We start from the raw sequence: 21,586 nt of genomic DNA on the forward strand, positions 1-21,586 counted from the left end.
TACCCACCGCTGCCGATGGATTCCCATAAGTTTCTTTTTCTTTTTTCCTTTTTATTTCGACTATGTTAGACACATTTTCTTTTTTACATTTGACCGTCATTCAATTGGCTAGAGATTACTGGGTAGGGAAAGTTATGAAAATTAGAGCCATTGTACCCAAGTGAGAGCAAGGATGTGAAGTATACAGATTGGAAAACTAGAAGTGGCAGGATCATTAGAACAGGATTAATATCTTACGGGCTTAACTTTTGGCTTCTGCTGATGAGGGTCGAGCTTAGGCAGCATAACTACGAATCACCCGAGTTCACCAGCATGTGTCTTGGCATAGACAGACTTGTTCATCTTTACCGTGACAACCGACAAAAGAAAAGCCACGCAAGATCACCACTGAAAACCTGTCGACGATTAGCATCAATCAATGATGATTGCTGCTGTTCATCTCTGTTTGCCTTTCGAATGCCGGAATAGATTTTTATTAGACTATTGTCACTGCGCTTACAGTCGTGTAATGGTTAGATATTTAGTGCGCCATTCTTTTCAAATGGTTTTGCTTTGACTGTACCGTCATTACCTCTCACCTCTGCCACAACCCAAGGCATCCGTATGACAGTATTGGACGTACAATTGTCGTGTAAATCCAATAGATGTATTTAGGTTTGAGACCCCAGATCTTTCCAAAAGTTCGTCTGCACTGCCCGAAGGCCATGCACGCTTTCTTGTCTCTGAACTCAATGTGAGCAGACCAATTTAGTTTGGAATCCAAGATAACTCCAACATATTTGAATTGATCTGCACACAGTAGAGTAGAATCAAAGAATTCCAAGGAAAGAACCCCTGTTGTTATTCGCTTATTCGTGAAAAGAACCATTGAAGTATTGTTTGGTGTAACTGATAGTTTAACTTATCGACAACCCTTAATGCTTGTTGCATTAAATCAAAGATTGTTCCGATGCAAAGTTTAGTAAGTAGTATTTTGATATCGTCAGCAAACCCGTAGGTTGAGAATCCAAGCTCATTGAGTTTCCTCAACAAGTCGTCGGCAATTAGTTTCCATACTAAAGGTGACAGAACGACACCCTGAAGACAGCCGCAAATACTCAAATTTCTCATCTTTGTGGGTCGCAGTGACGAGCAAAGAACACGGTTACAAAGCATTGCGTTTATCCAACCCGAAACACTTGCAGATACTCCATTTCCGCGCTTCGTTATCAAAATAGACTGGAAGGACACATTGTCACAAGCACCCTCAATATCTAGGATTACACCGAAGCTAGCTTACTTGAGCGAGAGCCGGCAACAAACATCCAGTGGATTATTCTGGCCGTATAGCGTACGGTGTGTTGGGCGCCGGAAAAAAATCATTTCTCCGGAAAGATCTTCCGGAAGTCTGTAAGCGAGTCGAAGATGAAGAGTCGTTGCAGAAAGATTCGCCTATTTCGCAGCGATTGATGAGAGCGCAGCGATCTTCGTATGGAAGTAGTTGTAATAGGGCAGCCAACGAAGGGAAAACCTGATGAAGTTCTTCTGTACCCGTTTGAAATGATTAATGTAAACGGTTTGGTAAGGACCCATACGGTAACTCCATATTCCAGAATGCTGCGTACCGGTGCGATGTATACAGTTTTTAGACAGTAAACATCAGTGAAAGCACGGGTGTTACGCTTGATGAGTCTAAGCACAGCGTAGGATGTAGCTATGACAGAAGAAACATGTGCGGTGAACCGTAGTTTACAATCGAGAGTGATACCTAGATCATTGACGGATGCGACTCGTTCTACAGGAGCAGAACACATCAAATATTCGAAAACAATGGGCAATTGTGCTCGTGCGAAAGTGATTATGCTGCCATCCAGAATGTTCACACTCATGCTGTTTCTGTCACACCCATCCATAACCCTTTCGAGTTCCATTTGCAAAGTGCAACAGTCAACCAAAGTGCATATTCAAATCATCTGCATACATGACTTTAGTCGACGACATTTCACTGCAGAGGTTCACGAAAAGTACAAAAAGAAGAGGTCCAAAATGACTTCCTTGAGGAACACCCGATGTAATATGGAAGAGATCCGTTAGTGTAGCTCCAAGTCGCACCGAGGTGCTACGGTGCGCAAGGTATGAGGAGATCCAATTAGTTAGCCAATCCGGCAATCCAGTCCGCCTTAGCTTTTCCACAGCAAGCTGATGAGGACACGGTCGAAAGCTGTCGTTTTTCCAATTTTTCAATCAGCGACGACACGTAGCCCATCAGTTTAGTAGTTATCGAGGGCTTTCTTACAAAACCAGAAAAAAAGAACTTAAGCTGGTAGCCCTAAAACTATTGGCTTCTTCATAGCTCGAGCACCTCCCTCCCTTTGGGAATAAATGTACCATCTATTTCTCGCCAAGCTTTCGGGATACATCCGGTAGCAAGATTGGTAAGCATAAACTTATTCAAGACATGTTTGAGAATATCAAATCCCTTTTGCAGCAGCACGGGAAAGATTCCATCTTTTCCAGGCGATTTGTATGGATCAAAGCAGCCAAAAGCTCACTTGACCGATTTAGTGGTAACCAATGTGCGTGCTAACGCCCATGATTCCGAATCGCCAGTAAGTTTTTAGTTACATAGGTGTCAATATTCGTCATACCAATATAGGTATCGAAAGCAATACGCCGCCAACGCCGCCGTCTGTCGAAAATTACGCTCACGCCACCGTCGACCAAAAACACTTCAGCGCACATATCTAGTTTCCTACATATGGAGAATTGTACTATTTATAGACTCCATCGGTTCAGAGCCTCTCAGTTTCATGTCTGAGCTGCCCCGAATGATGTGATGATCATTTGCATCACTGCCCATAATGAGCGAAAACGCATTTCTGCTATAATATGATACAACGCTTTTGAAATCATCAGAAGGAGATGACTCGTTATGCGGTAGACATGCTGAACAATAGGGGGAACTGGGCCAATTAGGACCTAGTAAAGGTTTATGAGCTATAGAACTGGAACGTGTCAACCGATTCACAAATAAATATTTTATCCTGAAAGTCTGATCAATTGCACATATTTTATCTAAAGCGACTTTATCCGATATTTTACCGTATTGTGTATAAATGGTTCTGCGAAAAAGTACATAGATGGTCCGAATTACCCCAACCCTGTTCCATTTCGAACCACCCATTTCTCATCGATTTTTTGCAACAGAAATGATTTCCTATTTTCTCCTAAGTTATTCCTATTTGGTTTTCACTAAATTTCGAATTGTGAAATGAAAACTTCTCTTTGATATATAAAACTTTGTAGCAAATATGCAATTAAAAGTAAAAGCTGGGCCAAATTGCCTAAAAACAGGTTAAAGCTATAACGTAGAAATCTGTTAACCGATTTGCAAAAACTTATGTTTTCCTGAAAGCTCTATCGATCGTGTGTCAGATCGAATGTACGGGAAATGGTCCGAACTGGATTAACCCAAATTCTATTATTCTCACGATTAAACGAAAACAGTTGATTGTCTCACCCAAAACAATATATTAGATAAAATATATTATCCGGCAGATCCAAAATCATGATAATGCACTTTATTTAATTAATTGTTGTTGTCAACAAAAATCTTGTTTTTCGGCTTAAACATTTTTGAAAAAAAAAGATGGGTGGGTAATGTCTGCGACATAACCGGAGAGATGTAGAATACATAAGGAACACGTTCTTCAAATATGTTGATACTTATTGGAATTTTCGGACAAAAGGTGATTTAGGCGAGGAATATTCCAAATTATTCTTTACAAAAATGATGGTGGTCCTGAAAAGGACCGTTTTTGTTGGCGTTGTTGGCCTTGGTGAGGGAGATGGCTAACGATGAAATGAATTGTTAGCATGAGGAAGTCGCATAGTACTGGCCAATGGCAGAACAGATAATAATTGATTCCTGAAAATCAATTTTTCTTTATTCATGTAAATGATACATACTTACAAATCTAATCATATCATATCATATCATATAAGTCATATTTCTGAATCATTAGTGCGAACATTGTGTAATTTGGTTAAACACAATGAAAGTTACAAACTTTCCAAACTCGACCTTCTGTTCCTTCCAAAATATTGAAATGAATTAAACCGTTAAACAGTTAGTCGTGGTCACAATAAAAAAGATGGGTGGGTAATGTCTGTGACATAACCGGAGCAGCGTGACTTCAATTCGAGACGTTAATTTAAATCTAATAAAATTCAACAGAATCACGTTTGAATGGGAAATTTTACAAATAATTCTCTATGGTAATAATGGTGGTTCTGAAAAGAACCTTTGGTTTCGGCGTTGGTGTTGATGGTGATGCGCTGGATCGTTGGATATATTTGGCATGATAGTTACGTGCCTGGCGAACTGCTTTGTAGCCTCGAACAAAACGACAAGACTGGCTTCTTCGGGTACCATTACGGCTGAACTTTATAAGCTTAGCTCGACTTTAAAATCCTGCACAATCTCACGAATCAGACGCTGGTAGGGCCATTTTGTTTGCTACTAGGACGGAGCTGCACAAAAAAATCATTTAATGCAGTTAGTTCACGGAGGCTGCCAAAAAGCTCGAATAGAAGCATGCGACTTCAACGTTTCTCTTAAACATATGCAATTGAAGCAACACTGATCTCTAGAGGGATGGTGAGGGAACACGCACATTCGTTTTGGTTATACTGATAATAGCAGCAGAAATGAATGGAAAAGCAGTGCACGAAACGAGCGAGAGGATAATTTAAATTTTTGTTCCGTGTGAAAGCTACTTCTTTTCACACAACGTATTATGTTGCTTGTTGAAAATTTGTTACACATCTTAAAATGAAAGTTTCAGTTTAACTCTCACTAGAACACAATTGATTGGTCCTGAAAAGAACCGTTGCTTTTATTGTAATTTACGCCCACTCCCAGTGGACACTGTGAGCCAGTTTGATTTCTTTTGCGAGAAAGTTACGTACTTGGCGCACTATTTTGTATCCTCAAACAAACCGACCAAGTGGGCATCACTGGCTCCATTACGGCTGAGTTTTGTAAGCGTAGCTCGACTTTGAAGTAATACACAACCTTACGAACCAGACGCTGGAATGTTAGCCAGCGAATTAGTTGCTCCGTTGCCCTTTAGTTGGGGCGAAATACTGACATGGCGACAGTTCCTGATCGGTAGTTGGTTGCAATGGGCCACCAGTAGCTGGGGCACTTTTTCGGACCGTCATCATTGCCAACTGCTTTCCTCCGGTGGACTGGCTGCTTGCTAGTGCTTGAACGAATACGAATGATGAGAAAAACCGACCGATAAATATTCATATATGAACACACGAGAAAGCAGTACTATCGCTCGTTTTCGTGCCATTTCTGTGCCTTTCTTTTCCGTTCGGCTACCAATACTAGCATAACCAGCCCTCTGGCAACCCTATACCATCATATGGAGTTTGACAGCGACCACCATATATGGGGCGTTATAGCTATAAATCCCCAAACAAAGAATTATGTTCGGCTCTATACACGATATTCAAGCATTCCACACGATGTTTTGCATCTTGTGGGATGATTTAATACCATATTATTCAGAAAATCGATATTTAGTAACTAATTACAGCTTTTAATCTTTCGATTCAAAATTAATGTTTTGGTTTTCATGGCAGTGATGCTGGCTGTACAGAGACGTCGTCCTTGACAGGGAGCTGAGCATAACCAAAACGAATATTCTGTCTTTCCATCGCCTTCAATCTAGTGGCCAGTGCTAGCAAACTTGCATGTTCAGTTCTTCAATAACCACATTCCAACAATATTTTCAAAGAATGTTGCAGATTTTAAAAGAAGGAAGGAAAAGATTTTCACAAATTTAAATTCTTTTGTCTTATTTGTTAGTGCTGATACTGGTCATGGGATGGTGGGGGAACACGCACATTCGTTTTAGTTATGATGGTATTAGCAGCAGAAAGGAATGGTAAAGCAGTGCACGAAAACGAGCGAGAGAGGATAATTTAAATTCTCTTTCTTTCTTTCCACACATCGTATTTCTTATAAAGCTTTCTGAAACTTATTTGTTATACACCATAAAATGTAAATTTCAGTTTAACTCTTATTAGAACACAATTAATTGGTCCTGTAAAGAACCGTTTATTGTTTTATTGCGGGAGCATAATTCAGACGCACTCCCCGCGGACACGGTGAGCCAGTTTAAGGTATTTGTCATGAAAGTTATGCGCTTGGCGCACTATTTTGCATCCTCGAACAAACCGACCAAGTAGTCATCGTTGGCTTCTCGGGGCATCATTACGACTGAGCTTTGTACGCGTAGCTCGACTTTCCAGTCCTGTACCACCTCACGAACCAGACGCTGGAACGATAGCCTACAGATTAGTTGCTCTGTTGCCCTTTAGTTGGGGCGAAATTCTTGCAGGGCGCCAGTTCCTGATCGGTAGTTGGTTGCGATGGGTCACAAGTAGCTGGGGCACTTTTTCGGACCGTCGTCATTGCCAAGTGCTTCGGTGGACTGGCTGCCAACTCCTTCGGTGGACTGGCTGCTTGCTAGTACTTGAACGAATACGAATGATGAGAAAAACCGACCGACAGATATTTATATAATCGCGCTAATATGCACTACTATCACTTTCTCGCTTGTGCACGGCACGAGGCATGAGCCTTTCCTTTCCGTCCGGCTTCTAATGGCCTAACCAAAGGAATATGCCGTCTTTCCCCCACCAACTGCTCTCGTCAAGCAACCCAATACGAATAATCATAGGAACAAACATGTAGTGGACCTATATATAAACTTTTCATTATTTTATTGTTCGGTTGGTCTACTATATTGACGGCTCTGTGCGGGATGGGCTGAAAATTTTCACTTTTCCGAGTCGTTTTCGAAAGATTTTTCAAAACGCATTTTTTTGTTATTAGTGCATGTTAAACATACTTCAAATTTTAATACAGCATAGAGGAACATATTTTCAACAAATTGGCCTAAAAATCAAGTCATTCTGTTAAGTATGATAAAAGCTATTAACGTTCAAAGTCTGACGCGGCGCCGCTGCCGATATTTTGAAACGGGACCCCTATATTGGAAGCTTAAATATATTCTACATTAAAATTCGCTCCAAAACAACATTCGCCCCTAACGCACGCACCCGAAAACTGAGAACCGCAAAATTTTGTGAGATAGAACAGAGCTACACGACAGTCATAGAAATGATGTATATGCTTTTCATAACATAACCATAGCTGAGAAACAGCCAGGGGTCCGAATTGATACGTGTCAATAGCCTCATTTGCAAAAATGTAAACACGAGGCATTTCTCGAGGGTTACTCATGTCTGTCTTGTTGTAAGTAATGTAACTTTCCGATATTGATGGAAGTACGGTTTTGAACCAAATCGAGCAAGTTGGGAAACGAGCCATATTTGGTTTAAATGGGACACGATAATTTATTTCCCACGATTTGCGAAAAAAATAATATTCCCCTGTGTCAGCAATTCACATAACATAGTAAGAGCAAAACCCAAATATGCGCGACTGGCATATTTTGAATCCTCCAGTCATCCAGTCCACGGCCGTGATGCAAATTTTCAATATTAAATGCCAACTTTCAGTTAAATCTACCGCAACCAAGCTTCAAATTCAACACCTCCCTCAATCATTCAAGTTGGCGGGATAAATCAATAATCTTCATTTCAAATTGATGCTTTTTCATTCACCAACCAAAGTTGTCATCTGCTTTGTAGAGGCCAGTTTAGGTTAAATGTTAGCAAGTTTAGCATTTTCAAGCATACATGAACAGTGTGATGTATAGTTTTTGGGTTGTCTACCCCAGTATTCAAAGGGTCCTTGGAATTGAGTGGCTGGGCTGTTTGAATGAATGATGCAACGAACAACCGCCGTTTGAATATTTAAATATCAGCGAAGTAACCAAGAGAGAATATGTAATACTGGGGTAGAGGCGATATACAGGATATGTACTCACGTGGGGATCCCGTAGAACGCATCTTACGCATTTTACACAATCGATCTTATAGTCAGTTGACGCGTTTGGGTTGATCAAGCTATACTCAAAAGAATTGTTCCTGTTATTTGCCTAGCATTACAAAACCCATTCCAAGATCCACCTACTCTCCACCACTATATAGATGTGATACTTGAAAGAACGGAATCATCGTAACAAGAAACTATTTTGCTTTGCTATGTTGTGGCATGTAAACATTCTAGTTCTGATCCCAAGAGTGTACCAATTCAAGCAAATGATTGTAGTGATATAACGGGCACAATCATATATCATTCTTCAATAATGGAAAATAAAAACCCAACGATTCTATTAATAGCCACAAATCGCGACCACGTGCATCCTGCTTGCAAACCAACAAACACCCACAGTTTTCCGCGACAATCCGAGCGAACATGTTCAGTTAACTTCGGCGGAGACAGGGTGCCACCCAGTGACGCTAAATGTCCAACGTAATCGCTCGGGTCGCAAAACTATGTTTGTTTATTCGCAATGTTGCACTACCGGACCAAATGCCGTGACCATCTTTCAGAATGAAAAACGTAAAGCAATAAAAAATAATGCTTCCATTGGAAATCGAATTCAGCCAATTGTAAACACATCGCACCGACAAGTAAAAATAAACCTGAATCGAGGAAATCGCCAACTTTCTTGCTGTGAGATTAAAGTGCTCAGTCTGGACGTTATCTAACCGTGCAGGTATGTGTATGCGTGTGCGGTTCTCTGACGTTCTCCAAAACGGTGGGTGATTCATTTCATTTCATCTGCGTTGCCACCCGGCAGGAAGGAAATTTGAGAAAACCACCGAAGCAGGTAGCGTTAGAGTGAAAATTGATACCAACAGCAGAATCAGGAAAATTAATTTGCGGTTAACCGATTTCATGGCACAAAAGAATTATGCCATCGCGGTGGCTCACTGGTTGGGGTGCGATAGCTGACCTATATAGGAATACTAAGAATTTAATTACATGAATGCAAACCAGTTATGAATTGGATCACCACATAATTAAACTGTCGGAAACCGTGAGCTACTGTTTCCACTCTGATCAGAATTGACGAAAATACAGCTTTTTTCGATAATCCTGTTGCTTATTTTTCTGTTAATTAAGCGGAAACAGAGTGGGTCGTTAAAATCATTAGATAGTTTAAACATCTGGCGATTCGCCTTGTTAATAATAGTCATAATGATATCGAAATGTGAGTACTGGATTCAAAGTGATACGATATTATACTGTATTTGTGAATACTAATGATTAGCAAATTTAAAGAGCACCAGTCATCGAAACTGCTCAAGAGCAGTTGTAAGACTAAGCAACGATGCACTTGACCACCATGTATAAAATAACGTCATCAGCGTGGAATATACTTCATAGTGGTAATATAGTAGCTAGTTCATTGATAAAGAGTGAGAATAATAGTGGACCCAAATTACTTCCTTAAGGGACAACCGATTTGTTTGAAAACAAGGCAGAAAACACGCATCTAATTTTTATTACAAGTTGACAAACATTTAATTTTTAAAAGAGCAAATCAATTACGAATGAATGTTGATCAGGGGAAATGTAGCCCAGGCAGGATGCAAAGAGCACATCGTTTACTTTGATCTCAAATCCTTGGGAGCAAACACACAACGCACACAGTTATGTCTCCGTTTTTTTGGAGCTAGCGTTAATCCGGCGCTAGCTTAATATTGTCACTAAGTTAGTGTCGGATTTTGATGAGACGAAGTCAAAACGCAAAATCCATAACTAATTATTTTTCAAATACTTGTTCGGTTGAATCATTAAACGTATTCAGAGGATCTAACCATTTGCGTCGCAGTTACCATTCAGTAATTCAGTTATTTTGATCTAGATTTATGCGTTCTTATTTTCTCCCATGACCGCAGAGGATGGCCTCTTCGAATGATGTACCTTTATACAGAAATAACTGCATCAAAATAAGATTTAAAATGACAACGGGAAGATTGCACTCGCAGAACAAAAACCAGTCGTTCGAATCATGCATTTCCCTATATTGTCCATGCTCATTTATTCAGAAGGAAAGTGGTTTTATACTCCTTCCAAGACGGCAGCCGGAACAGGGAGTTACTGGAACGTTTGATGTTACGTTTTGCATTTGTTGTTTCCCCCCGGCAATCAATTAAAACAGCCGGTGTTTTCGTATTGAAAGTTGTTTACACAGAATCAGCGCAAAATGAACAGATATAACAGTTGCTGTTTCGCCTTCAACACGTGGCAATAACATTTATCGGAATCGACGACAGATTTTAGATCACCCCGCCCAGTTTACAATCGCTGTCAAGTGTCCCATTTCTGCGGCTGACCCAATTCTCAACGTCAACCCGAAATGCAATATAAATCTTTGCCCGTTAGCTCAAGGAACGCCCCATTCCTCTATGGATTTGGTACAGCCGTCGATCCATCGCGTAAGGCGAGAGTGTGTCGTGTTTGGGGCGCGGAATATAATTTATAGCCCACACGTCTCGCGCGTCCTCTTTGATGGCTCCCAGGGGGGGGGGAGAGTTGGACCCTTAGTAGGTGTGGGAGAAAACAAAATCAGCCCTCCCGTGACGTGCAAAGCAGCCGCTATCGCACGTTCGGTTTCCTTCGGCATCAACTTACAAACGTCCCACCCTCACGTCGCGTCGTGTCGTGCTGGTCTGGCGATGTCAAGATACTAGATACCGCGCAGTCTGCGGGAAATGTGACTTATTTGTCATCTTGTCTTTGTGAGCTAGGTTATCACTTCCACGGCCACTTGCCATTATTAATAAAACAGATTTAATTTCAGGCGTTTTTTGCGCTCTAAATAATGACTAATTTACTACGGCGTTTTACTTTTCTCACGACAGGCAGTGGACCGAACATGCCGAGAAATTATGCATTTTTGCGTGGCCATAGGCGATGGGTAATGATTTTACGATAATTAAGCTTAGCGGCGTTACTTGCGAGAAGTTATTAGCAGACAGGATAATGCCGGGGATAATTAATATATCCATGGAGATAATAAAAATTATAAGAAAAAACAGCTTATAATTAGATGAGACAAAACATTTGCGATCATCCGAACGGACACTAAGAAAACTTTGCTAAAAATAGGTTGTTGTTATAAATGATGAATCATTCGACTTCTCTAGATCATTTTATTTTTATTGCGTGATTCACAAATTACCACAAATTAACTTTTGTGGGTTTGTGGCGAATTTCGAGTTTTTATGGAATATACGAACAGTATCGTTATTGTTACGAACGTAACGCTGATCAGTAGGGGAGAGTTAGGACACTTGATCCTTGGGGATATTTGATTCCCTGGCCATATCTCATAATCTTTACGTATAAAGTTAGCACAATATAAAAAGAAAATGAGCTCGTTTACAATGTTTAAAAAACAAATCTGATGTATTACATTTTGTTTGGAAAAGTTGTGTAATATTTTAGAAAATATGTGTTTAAATCCAGATCTTTTAACAAATTTTTTGAACGGTTGTATGAGGTCGTCGAACTAATTATTTATGAATATTTTCATGTACGATTAATTTCTAAGGGCTTTTGTTTAGAAAAACAAGTTTTTTGAATAAAGAGTTTCACAACACATACAAAAAAAATTTAAATTTTTCTTCATCTTATACAACAGGTATCTTTGATCCCTGTAACACTCGATATTCTTGATACCTATCATTAGTTCTCTAAAAAGCTTTCGAAATGTATAGAAATAGAAAAACATCAGTTTCATAAAGTACCTGGCATTATTAATTGATCTAAAATGTTTTTTTTTTCGTGAAAAAATCATTGTATATGTTATTGATGTTGGAAATGCCAGTTAAACAGCACTGATTTACCGCAAATACTTGTTCTGACTTTCTACTGTGATTAAAGTTTGTTGTGCATCTAAAAAGATAATTAATAAGACTTATTAATTAATTTCTCAGGATAGGTGTATAGCTGAACTTTCGTGTTTACAGGTCATAGTGGGCTTTGTTTTTTAAACCCTAGTAGGCGGGGTCAAGTTACCACACGTTTTTACAAAAAACTCGTTTTGGCATGATTTTCAAAGTTTTCACATTACTCTTACAATTCGAATTGCTTACAAGATGGCGAATTTTGCAATTTTTATTTGACTGAAAAGTTATGAGAAAAAACAAAAGTGGAATCAAGCGTACCCACTCTCCTCTACTATTTGTTGAAGGTATTCTCGGTGCAAAAATGAACGATTAAAACAATTTTTGGCGATACAGATGGTGTTAGTTTGTTCAGTTTTTTTATGATAATGGAACATCGCATTTATAGTTTGCGGATTACAGACTGACTTGAACATGATCCACTACTTGTCATCTAACAAAAGTTGCTCAGGAAATAGTAAATAGGAGCAGAGCCGTTGCAATGTCTTCTGGCGCCCTTGTCAGTTTTACACCCTTGCGTTATTTGTTTACGCTAGCAGCATTGTCAGCGAATATGCCGCGGTGAATATGAAGTTAAGTATCTGTAAGACAATCTACTGAATGATTGAATGATTTTTTTTACCTTATTTCGGGCAAAGCCATCAGTATGGACCACAAATGACACACTATAGTTGTGTGCAATTTAAGTATATATACGTATAATATAAGTTCGCTGTAAATTTGTCTCTAATATCATTCGAAGTTAGGTGTTTGAAGGCGACGCACAGTGGCGTAACTATATAAAATCCAAGGCCAAAATTATTTCACATGTTTTGAAGCTTTTTTATACGATAGGGTAAGGTGGGGCAAATCCGACCGTTGGGTAAACCCGACCCTCCTCCGTTACCGAAAATCAGAAGCACTACGCGAACTAATGTTAACCCATTCATGCCCATGTTGTTTGTGGACAACAACATTTTTAAACAGATAAAACTTTTGATTGAGGCGAGATTTGCTCACAAAAACAAGTCAGGCTCATTAATGTGATTATTGACTTTAATTTGAGTATTAACAGTTACAAGGATCAGCTCTAGAACTGAAGTTATTGCAATTAGTCTTATTGGATTCCGAAGGAGCAGTGCTGCCAGAGACAGTTTACGTTGACGACGGAAAATGATTTTTTCATATATCTTCGTTATGATGCAATATTATTGAAAACTGATAAAACTTATCAATTTAAACTGTCGTTGGCTATATTTTCCACATAATTGGACTATTGTAATTATTCTAGGAGAATTGTATTGAGCATTAGAAGGTAAAAATACACCACTTTCTAGGACTGCCATGGAAGCACCTATCTTTATGAAAATAGGCTTTTCGTGTTTCTTGACCCCACCGTTTTCAAGGAAAAATAGTTTTGGAATCCTACATACACTAGAAAAAAGTTGGGCATGAAAGGGTTAATGTTGTCGTGTAGAGCATCGAAAAAAATCATTAAGGGGGGTATGACAGCATTTCATTAGTCTACATTGAGATGCTCAAACGACAAAAAGTGTGTTTTTACAACTTTTGATTTGACTTTTGTGCATCATTGACTACAGAATATTTCTGATTGTTAAAGTGATAGCATAATGAATGTAAGTGGATTTAAATTCTTTGATTAAAGTCCTACAAAGTACATAGAAGAATTTAATTCAACCTTTTTCATATTTTTTTTTAATTGCATCGTAATGAAAAATGACGCGGTGGGGCAAATCCGGCCACTAAATATTGGGGTAAATCCGACCGCTTTTTTGCTAAGAACATTTTTATTTTTCAAATTGAAACATATTTTTATTGTTATTATTTATTATTTTTATGCAAAATGGCTCATAATTACAAACGAAAGACACAAAAACGTGATGATTATAGTATTGCTCCGATGCAAATGGGAATATCATAACGTGCTACTACTCGTGATTTTAGCATTCCAAGATTGACATTGAACTCCATTTTCTGCATGTTACAATTCAGTAACACAACATTCATTGATTTATCATTGAAAAACCATAAAATTTGGGTAATATCTGCACTAAATCAAACTGAAACATAGGGGGTCGGGTTTACCCCACCATTTTTGAAGACAGCAAAAATGAACATTTTTGTAAAACGCTTGGATCACAAGATATCCCCAAGATCCAAATAATATTCTATATACAGAAAGTTGTCCAGGAGTCTAACCTTTAATTTGGTATATAAAACGACTTGATCCGATGTAAAATGAGTATTTTACAGACAAAACCATTTATTAGATCGGATTTGCCCCACCTTACCCTAACAAGTGATGAAAAATGGTTTTTCATGGTTTTAGACAATTTATGACCAAAATATGAAAATATTGAACCTCCTTTCAGTGTGATGCAAAGCCGAAAATAAACGAATTCCACGAGCATTATTATTTTTACATGTAAACGTGTTCTTAGAGTAATCTATCAGTTTGAGGAAACCTCGCATTGAGATTTTGTCTGTTTCAACTGTTTTCATAAATTAAAACATAACTCTCCGAGCTCTCGATCGAAGCAGTTCGTTTTCTGGTGCTGTGCATAAAGTGAATAAGAATAAATATTGTCAGTGAAGGTCAACCATTGTTTGAGGCAGTCTTTGTTCGCCGGTGCCCAGGCTGGTGAAGTGAATACCAGAATAGCCGGAATCGCCGCTATATAAGCTAAGTATTTTTTTTCTTTCATTTCCCTTTCCCCGATCGGTCTCTACACCCAAAACAATTTCCCAATGCAAAAAAGGCATTACATCCTTTCGTGCATATTCCGAATTAGAATCATGATTTCTTCGCATTGTAGACCAAGCATAGCTACGGCATTATACCAACACCGCTTGATTCATGATGAAATAAATTGATTGAGAATACACGCTACCATATTATCTGCCCGCATGTAAAAGTATTAGTTGGTTTTGATTGCTGAGTCTGCCAAAAAGGTGGTGTATTCTATACATGAATACCTCTGTGGTGTTTGTAAGAACTTATGTCTTCATACACAGTTACGCTGTTTTGTCTGCGAACAGCTCAATTCCAACCACACTAAACGCGTGAACAGTTTACGGTCACGAGAGTGTGTGATATACGCGTTGTTATTTTCCCATAGCGAATGGTTTTTGCAGTAAAATCATCGCTATCTCATTCCGTGCTTCAGAGAAGAGTGGAAGAAAATGATTTGTGCTCAGATTGATTTGCGATGATCGTTGCCCAGGGCGATGATGTGCGCTGGATTCGTATTACTTTAAATTTAGATTACTTTAAACGTATTACTTTAAATTTAGATACTTTTACTGCGAAATACTGATATGATATCACCTGAAAATACTGTTGATATGAGGAATGCCAGAAATTATTGGCGGACGGCTTCTATCCGACAAATGTTGCATTAACTTGTTAACCCAATGTTCCCATTTAGGTAACTTTCTCCTGCGTATAGTGCGCTTAAATAATCATTAATCATTATTTATGAACCTATCTAGTGGCTAGAACTCGCATATCACTGGTAAATTCAGGGTTTAGAGAACGCCGAAAGCTCAACATATTATCAAAACAAAATCATCACCCACACCCCACCAATTTGATGATGCTATAAACTATTCTCTCCAATATGCAGCATGTGATCAGTAGAAAGACGAAATGGAAACTGGTCCTTGAGCGTGTATTAGTATTTTCAGAGCGCACATGTATCCGAGTGGAGATGTCCTTTACATGTGTATTAGTGCGGAGTCATTTTAATACTAATACTCCGATATCGTTAAATTCACTAATACATTCCCAACTGTGGGTTTGTGTAAGTTTCTGTGGTGTAATCGCCTTAATGCATTTTTGTCCCGGACCAATATCGCTTTATATGCATTATACCAGTTACAATGCAAAATTCTCATTAGAATCATGCTTATTCGCATGTAATTCATGCGGTTCGCGTTTTGGGTGTACTTCTTCCCTTTCCCCTGAATATAAGTTTCATCTCTCGTTTACACCACGTGTTATCCTCGTGCCTAAATGGCCGAGGGCGAAGTAACATTGGATGGGAATGATATTCCCATGGATTTACCGAATAAACCCGAAATTACTCCCTCCCCTGATTCCCCCAGTCTTCCCCGTATTAAAACATACCCAGCCAGTTCAAATGGACCCTGGGTGGTGTATTTCCGGCCCAACACGAAATCGCCCAATATTCTAGAAATATCATGGGAGCTAACTGCTAACTACCCGTCCGTAGCTCAGATAACACGTGTTCGAGCTAATAAGATACGCGTTATAGTAAATGACCTCGACCAGGCAAACCAGATTACTCGCAGCGAGCATTTTACGAAGCAATTCAAAGTGTATGTGCCTTGTAGGGTTGTGGAGATCGATGGGGTCGTCGCCGAACCGGGTCTAAAGTGCGAAGACCTGTTGAAGTACGGGGTTGGCTGCTTTAAGGACCCTTCACTTCAAAAAGTGAAGATTCTGGAATGCAAGCAATTGTATTCCGCAAAAACTGAAGATGATAAGACAACTTATTCTCCGTCAGACTCGATTCGGGTGACTTTCTCCGGATCTGCTCTTCCCAACTATGTCCTCCTGGATAAGGTTCGCCTACCTGTTCGCCTGTTTGTACCGCGGGTAATGAACTGCAGCAATTGCAAGCAACTGGGCCACACAGCCACTTATTGTGGCAATAAAAAACGGTGCGGCAAATGCGAGGGAGAGCATGAGGATAACTCTTGCGGTGGAGAAACTGAGAAGTGTATTTACTGCGGGGGCCCTCCGCATGCTCTTAAGTCATGTCCGGCGTACAAGCAGCGCGGGGATAAAATTAAGCGCTCCCTTAAGGATCGCTCGAGGCACTCTTATGCAGAAATGCTAAAGAATGCTTCGCCATCTGTCCCTTCCGAAAATTCCTTTGCTCTTTTGGCTGGCGTTGAGCAAGAATCTGACGACCCACAAGAGGGAACATCATTGGTTAACCCAGGGGAATCCAGGAAGAAGAGAAATCTAGCCTCCCCTACATTGCCTCGTAAGGGTGCCAAGGTGTCGTCCACTCAGAGTGCGCCAACTACAATCAATAAATCCAACGGAAGTGATGCACAAAAGCCGAAGCAATTTGCTCCAGGACTTGGAAATTTTAATTCTAACAAGGAGTACCCACCACTTCCAGGGACATCCAAAACCCCAAGTGTCCCCTTTTTTCAAACAGATACTCAGTCCAGTAGCGGACTAATGAAATTTTCTGACATAGTGGACTTAATTTTCACAGCTTTCAATGTTACTGATCCTCTTAAAAGCCTTCTGATACGTTTTCTCCCTATAGTGCAAACACTTTTGAAGCAGTTGACTACTAAATGGCCCCTCCTTGCAGCGATCGTATCCTTCGATGGCTAAGTCACCGAACGAGGTCACCGATTCGATCACTGTTCTACAGTGGAACAGCAGAAGTATCCTCCCGAAAATCGATTCCTTTAAATTTTTACTAAATAGTTTAAAATGTGATGCTTTCGCATTATGTGAAACTTGGTTAACTTCCTATATAAATCTCAACTTCCACGACTTTAATATAATTCGACTGGATCGAGAAAACCCCTATGGAGGAGTGCTCTTGGGGATCAAAAAGTGCTATTCTTTCAACCGAATTAACCACCCTTCGACACCAGGCATTGAAATTGTCGCTTGCCAAGTTCTAATCAAAGGTAAAGGTAAAGACCTTTGCATTGCTTCTATCTATATTCCTCCTAGAGCCTCGGTAGGGCACCGACCGCTTTGTAATATCACGGGATCCTTACCGGCACCGCGGCTAGTTCTGGGAGACTTTAACTCGCACGGTACGGTATGGGGCTGTCTTCACGATGATAATAGATCAACATTAATCCAATATCTTTGCGACAATTTCAACATGACCATCTTAAACACGGGAGAAATGACGCGGATTCCTACACCACCAGCACGCGCAAGCGCGTTGGATTTATCGCTATGCTCGACATCGCTACAGTTAGATTGCAGGTGGAAGGTGATCCCTGATCCCCGCGGTAGCGATCATTTGCCTATCGTGATTTCAATTGCTAACGGTTCAAGACCACCGGAAACAATCAATGTCTCGTATGACCTCACACGGAACATTGATAGGAAGAGTTACGCGACCGCGATATCCGTTAAAATCGAATCCACTCAAGAACTTTCTCCGGAGGAAGCGTACAGGTTTTTGGCTGGCTTGATTCTCGACAGTGCGAATCAAGCTCAGACTAAACCACCAAACCCTGTGGTGGGATAAAGAGTGCTCAGAGCTGTACGCGGAAAAGTCCACTGCATATAAGGCCTTCCGGGAAGACGGGTTACCCGCTAGCTATCAACAGTACGCGTCGTTAGAAAGGCGAATGAAGAGTCTAATGAAAACCAAAAAACGCAATTGTTGGCGCCGGTTCGTCGACGGGTTAACGAGAGAAACAGCGATGAGCACTCTTTGGGGTACGGCTCGACGTATGCGTAACCGTAATAGTACCAACGAGAACGTGGAATATTCAAACCGTTGGATATTCGCTTTCGCCAAGAAGATCTGTCCGGACTCTGTCCCGGTACAGAAAACGTGCCGCGCCGCGTCTCCTCACGATACCGCGAACGAAACACCGTTTTCGATGGTGGAGTTCTCACTTGCTCTCTTATCATGCAACAATAACGCCCCAGGGTTAGACAGAATCAAATTCAATTTGCTGAAGAATCTGCCTGACACTGCAAAAAGGCGCTTGTTGAATTTATTTAACAAGTTTCTTGAGAGTAACATTGTCCCTTATGAATGGAGGCAAGTGAAGGTCATCGCCATCCAAAAACCAGGAAAACCAGCCTCCGACCACAACTCGTATCGGCCGATTGCAATGCTGTCCTGTATTCGGAAGTTGTTCGAGAAAATGATCTTGTTTCGCCTCGACAATTGGGTTGAAGCAAATGGCTTACTGTCAGATACACAATTTGGCTTCCGCAAAGGCAAAGGGACGAACGATTGCCTTGCGTTGCTTTCTACAGAAATCCAGATGGCCTATGCTAACAAAGAGCAGATGGCATCAGTCTTCTTGGATATTAAGGGGGCTTTTGACTCAGTTTCTATCAACATTCTGTCAGAGAAGCTGCACCAGCATGGCCTTTCACCAATTTTAAATAACTTTTTGCTAAACCTGTTGTCTGAAAAGCACATGCACTTTTCGCATGGCGATTTAACAACATCGCGATTTAGCTACATGGGTCTTCCCCAGGGCTCATGTCTAAGTCCCCTGCTCTACAATTTCTACGTGAATGACATTGACGATTGTCTTGCCAATTCATGCACGCTAAGGCAGCTTGCAGACGACGGTGTGGTCTCTGTTACAGGGCCCAAAGCTGCCGACTTTCAAGGACCATTGCAAAATACCTTGGACAATTTGTCTGCTTGGGCTCTTCAGCTGGGTATTGAGTTCTCCACGGAGAAAACTGAGTTGGTTGTTTTTTCTAGGAAGCGTGAGCCGGCGCAACTCCAGCTTCTATTAATGGGTGCAACGATCAACCAGGTTTTCACATTTAAATATCTCGGGGTCTGGTTCGACTCTAAAGGTACCTGGGGATGTCACATTAGGTATCTGAAACAGAAATGCCAACAAAGGATCAATTTTCTCCGAACAATAACTGGAACGTGGTGGGGTGCTCACCCAGGAGACCTGATCAGGTTGTACCAAACAACGATATTGTCGGTGATGGAGTAAGGGTGTTTCTGTTTCCGCTCCGCTGCGAACATACACTTCATCAAACTGGAGAGAATCCAGTGTCGTTGCTTGCGCATTGCCTTGGGTTGCATGCACTCGACCCATACGATGAGTCTCGAAGTGCTGGCGGGCGTTCTTCCGCTAAAAAATCGATTTTGGGAACTCTCATATCGATTGCTCATCCGATGCGACATTCTGAACCCGTTGGTGATTGAAAATTTCGAGAGGCTCGTCGAGCTTAATTCTCAAACCCGATTTATGGCCTTGTACTTCGACTACATGGTACAGAGCATTAATCCTTCTTCATATACTCCCAACCGTGTTCGTTTCCTAGATACTTCTGATTCTACTGTATTCTTCGACACATCCATGAAGGAAGAGATTCATGGAATCCCGGACCATATACGCCCGCAAGTATAATAAATTCCGAGAAGTCGACTGTGACAAAATGTTCTACACTGACGGATCAAATCTCGATGGGTCCACTGGCTTCGGTATCTTCAACAATACTATCACCGCTTCATTTAAGCTCAATGATCCCTCTTCAGTTTACGTCGCCGAGTTAGCTGCAATTCAGTACACCCTTGGGATCATCGACACTCTGCCCACAGTAATGTCCCGACTTATGTCCAACCACTACACCTTAGATGCGCATTTGCGGCGTATTGGGCTTGCGGAGAGTAGTCTGTGCGCTTGTGACGAGGGCTATCACGACATCGAGCACATTGTCTGGGTATGTGCCGGGTATTTGGACGCCAGGATTAAAGGATTCCCTTCGGGCCCGAGGTAGACCACCCAATGTCCCAGTCCGAGATATGCTGGCAAATCGTGATTTCCCGTATATGTCCCTTATTTATACTTTCATAAAAACGATAAATATCCCAATTTAGCCCCTCTCTTTTTATTTCTCGTTTTTAGAAGTTTTCTCCTGCCTTGTGGAACCGATCAGCTCCAGACTGCCACTATGTAACCGCCGTCGACTCGAGGTCCGATGACTTTTGAAGGATTCCCCGCGGGTCCGAAGAATACCATCCGCCAATCTGACCTACTAGACTGAGGCGCTAATTTGTTTCGCTGATCTACCGTTTGCCCGAAAGTTGCAAGTTTTGCTCTTCTCTCCCGGTCACCATCTACGCCTTCTCTCCCCTGTCCTTGATACAACTGCTTCTACACCGATTTTGGAAATAAGCCCCCTCTGAATATCTTGACCAAGCATAAGTCTCCGGTAAAAAAGTTTAAATTTGTATTCCGTATTCCCCATCTTGTAAATAGAATTGTATCCCTAGTTTTAAAACACCTGTGAATTTTTCATAAATATTTTTCCCCCTTTTGTGTATCAAACTATATTGTTAGTTTTAAGATAACTGTAAATATTTCCTAAAAAACTATTACTATTGAATTCCTTGTTTTAAAATTTTTCATAAAAAAATTCTTTTGTCCCCTCTCTTGTATATAGAATCTTATTTCTAAAAAAGAAAAAAAAAATAAAGTATCCAAAATGTAAAAACAAAAGAATTTGGCACCGCCAAGCTAACGCATTTGTGCCTATCAAATAAACGAAATAAATAAAAAAAGCACAGGAATTTTCAATACCAATGCCTGAACCACCAACAATGCAAATTTGTGCCAGCTGTTGAGACCATAATGACAACCGCAACAGAAGCATCCAGGACCCCAAAATCAACTGTAAGCAACATCGCCAAGGTAGGTAATAACAATGACGACGGATTTACACTGACGCAATATGCAGTAACAGACCCTGCGAAAGAAGGTCTACGCTCTCAATAAAAAATTGCGCGCAAGATATTCAATATTTGTACAATAATATTTATTTATATTTTTATTTTTACATGTTATAATCATAGAAAAGATCCACGGCTCCGTTAAGCTACCGCTATTAGCCGTGTAAAAAAAACGAATTTAAAAAAAGGCCGTGCAAAAGTCTTGAACAAGGTTTAATAAATGACAAGCATGGAAA

At 40.5% G+C, this 21,586-nt stretch overlaps 1 protein-coding gene across 2 annotated transcripts in view; it reads right to left on the bottom strand.

Annotated features, from left to right (window-relative positions):
• The window catches only part of LOC131679019 (ras-related and estrogen-regulated growth inhibitor), a 65,446-nt gene that overhangs the window by 15,704 nt on the left and 28,156 nt on the right, over positions 1 to 21,586 (bottom strand). The gene's annotated exons all lie outside the window — the stretch shown is intronic.

The sequence above is a fragment of the Topomyia yanbarensis genome, chromosome 2 (genome assembly GCF_030247195.1).
Source record: "Topomyia yanbarensis strain Yona2022 chromosome 2, ASM3024719v1, whole genome shotgun sequence".
Classification (NCBI taxonomy): domain Eukaryota; kingdom Metazoa; phylum Arthropoda; class Insecta; order Diptera; family Culicidae; genus Topomyia; species Topomyia yanbarensis.